Source organism: Lathamus discolor, chromosome 2, assembly GCF_037157495.1.
Source record: "Lathamus discolor isolate bLatDis1 chromosome 2, bLatDis1.hap1, whole genome shotgun sequence".
Lineage (NCBI taxonomy): Eukaryota > Metazoa > Chordata > Aves > Psittaciformes > Psittacidae > Lathamus > Lathamus discolor.
This window is the reverse complement of record NC_088885.1, coordinates 100388920-100392776: the sequence shown is the minus strand read 5'-3', so window position 1 is coordinate 100392776 and position 3857 is coordinate 100388920.

Genomic DNA, 3857 nt, shown 5'->3' with positions numbered 1-3857 from the left:
CCTTTGATGGAGCAATTTTCCCAAACACTTCCAGCCTTCTCTGCCTGTCTTTGGGGCCACCATGAGTTGGTGGGTTTCAGACCCTGAGAAGCCCAATATAGTGCTGAGCTGGCAAGGGCTCGCTGGGATGAGCTATTCTCAGTGTTCAGAGTCACAGCGTTTTAGCACTGGAGGCTACATGTGATGCCTAGACCAGGACTGGGCTGTGGATAACTTTCAGGACAGCATGGAGCACCCGGGTTTAAAAAATGGGTTGTCCAGGACACACTGAGAGTTGCAGCCTCATAAAGACAGCACAGCTGTTGCAGGTAACAGGACACAGCCTTGGCTTTGACTTTGCAGAGCTTTAGGATGAAGGTTTATCAGTCTTGTTTGTCCAAATCTGTCTAGAACTGCTCAAAGATTTCCTTTTATTTGCTTTGATTTGCTGCTGTGACAGCCATTTTTCCAATGACCAGGTAGCTATGTCTAACTTGTTTTGCATGTCTTCTTACAATATAACCATAGCTTTTATAAAGATTGTAGTAACATGCAGCTGTTTTGTATAGCATGAAATATTTACGACCTCAGCAAAATAATGTAATGCAGGCCTGGTATGAACGAGGATGTCCTGAAGATGGGCTCGCAGTCAGTGGTGTAGAGGAGTACAGGCAGAGGATGATGTAGACAGGGCATGGGTTGACACTAAGGGCTGCACAGCTATAACCCACACACCAGTGGTCCATGAGAGAAGTAAAGACGTGAGTAGTTTTGAAGGTTTTGAATGTCGCAAGGCTTGTACAAACAGATATATTTAGGTGAAGGGCAGCAAGGGTTGCTAGTCACTGGCTAAGGCTGGAGTCAGATGGGTTCATAGCTCAGGTTCAAAGGGCTTTTCCAGAAATCTTAGAGCTTTGACTCCAAAAGGTCTGTCAGACGTGGCTAAGCTAAACCAGTGTCATTGACTGTGGTCACTTCACATTTGCAGCTACATTTTTGCAGGCATCCTGAACTCTAACAGTTCAAGTTCTAATCTTGTTCGGTGACCCTGTGAAGGAGCAGAGCTCAGTGACCTGTACAGACATCAGATGACAGCTTAACCTGCCACCATCTTTTTATCCTGCCAGTTTCCCTGGTGTATCCCAAATGGCAGCTATGATGGCTTGGGCTTGACTACAGGAGTAGACTGGAGGTGAGTCTATCTGGTACCACCAGCACTCCTGCAGCTTCCCGCCTCATCTCCTGCCACTGCCCAAATCTGGGGGTGGAAGCTTGGACAAGGGGTCATGCTGTGCCCACAGGCAGGGCAAAAGAGGGAGGCTGCCAACAAAGAGCCCAAATCAGTTCACTGTCTCCAAGACAGTCTCACTTTTCCCTTGGGCTTCCTGCTTTCTGGTGTCTCTGGACTTGGCTTAGGTCTTGGGAAATACATTACTCTGAACATTTTTCCTTCCAGTTTGGATACTGGACTGTGACAATGGCTCTTAGGCAACAGAAATAGTTAATTAAGCAGCAAACCTCTGAATGAAATTGTCACGCAACAGGGTCAATTTAACTCTTTTGCCTTGGACTCTGTCTCGCGACTGCTACCTCCACATGGTGCAGAAGGACACAGTCAAAGTTCAAGTAAACAAGAGATTATTGGTGTGCTTGGGCAACTGGGAAGCAGAGGAAAGATAAATTAAATTGCTAGGATAACCATAAAAAGATTGATTGCTGTTAGTAGTGCAGGGCAATGGGAGAGGGAGGACAAGAGGTTTATCCAAGTTTTGCAGTGACAAAAGATAGGAAGAAACATCAAGAACAAAGCCTTTCCCACTTATATTTAAATTAAAATTATTCTACACATAGACACTGAGTTAAAAAATTTACTGACTAGGTAGGAAGGGAAAGCTTTTTATCCTTTCTTCTCTTTTTTTAAAGGAATCAAAACCAAATGTAAAGACCTTGCTTACTTAAAAATATTACAACCACTTCTTTTCTGTTTATACACTTTAAATTTCAAATAATTTACTAAGACTAAAAAACATTTTGACCTATCATTATACTCCAGTTAAGCCCACAAGCCTTACATAACTATACTTCTCATCACCATAGAAAACCTTTCTGGAAGTTAATCAGCTTAACAGTGTTCCTGCAATTATCCCAACATAAGCTGTTCTCTTAGCACAACTTTATTAGGCCTCACTTCTAAGGAGACTGGATTTCTTTTCATTAGCATGCACTTGTGTGACACAGCTGATCCTGGCACACCTTCAAAAGAAACTCCTCAGCAGCCTCTCACAAACCCCAAAGAAATGTTTGCTTTGAGAGCTTAGCAGCCTTCAGAGGTGCGGGTGAAAGGAGTCCTGCAAATAAAGCCACACTAACAGAGAAGAACGAACTATGGAAACACAATAGGCAGCCCTAAAGCATCACCTATGACCCAACCTTCTACAGCTGATCACTTGTTTAAAAGCTCTCAGCTGCAGCTAATAAAACTCTTGGCCAGAGGGAGTCAACAAAGTGCCTTCAGCCAGCAAGCCAGCACTGGCAAGTGCTGAGAAAACACACATGAATACGAAATCTCCTCATGGGTGTGTGTGCAGCAATTTTCTTCCTCTGAAACTTGAGTTGAACTGAAAAACAAAAGTAAATCCCACTAAGAATGAGGGAATTGTCAAAAAAAAAAAAAAAAATCCCCTGGGCACAGACCAAGCTCCTCCACAACTCTGAGCTCTGTTATTTCAGCAAGGTCAGTGGGAGTTAGCCTTAACTTATGGTCAAGCAGCATTTGGTTCAATGTTGTTTTTTAAAGGCACTGAGTTTTCTTCCTAACTTTCCATTGAAGGCCTAACTTTCCATTAAAAGCATGGTAAAGCTGTGTGAATAGGGCTGAGTGGGGTATTTATACTCATACCCCAGCTGACCCTGCCTGTGGAATGCTCTGCAACACCCATGCTGTGGAGGGAAGAGTTTTGAAGGAAGAAAACAGCAGCAGGGTTTACAAAAGCCCAGTAACCCCATATGGTACATATTTCTGTACTTTTATCTTGAAAAGGACAAAAAATAACACATTGCTTCAGCCTCTTAGGAACCCTTTTATTCCTCACTGGTCATGTTGTCTGGCAACAGAGCTGCTTTGTATTTTGCTGAGACCTGTGTCTCAGCTGTATTCTGGCACAGCTACAAAATCCAGACAGAGGTTTTGCCCCACGGAAGAAGCCATTGAAGACTCAAGAGGGAAGGTGGAAGAGAACTATTCATTCTTAAGTAAAAAAATTGAAGAGAAGCTTCCAAAAAAAAAAAAAAAATTCAGTGCTCAGTTCTCGCAGAGGAGTGGGTAAGCCTGAGAACTGATTTTTTTTTTACTGAGAGCACTTTTTTTTTTCCAGTTTTTACTAACACGTATCTATATATATACAGGTAGATTAAAAAATAGGAAGATATCTAGGTCTTTTCAGAAACTCAGAATAACTCAATGACATTTTGGCATTAAGCAACCTTAAGATTTATCTTAGCTCTGTAAGTCTGTTTACTTTGCTCAAGTGTTTCTAATAAATACTGTGTCTCCTTCACAGCTGTACCTCTTAGAAGCACTGCTACCTCTGCACTAGATTGCAAGAGGCTCAGAGTATCGATGGAACAAGTGAAGTGGCCTTGTTTTACCAGCACAGGGCCTCTCGAGAATGCAGCTTCACTGGTACGAAGCATCGTTAAACTGAGGCAATGACGCTCATTTTAAAGGGATCAGCCTGGCCAATGCAACAAAGCACCACTGGAACGCTCTGGAGTGAAGACACCCTCTGACACATGAGGATGCTTCAGCACTCAGACAGTAGTGGCTTAGTAGAGTACAGGAGCTGAAATATACAAGAATCAGGGCAGGAAAACTGTCA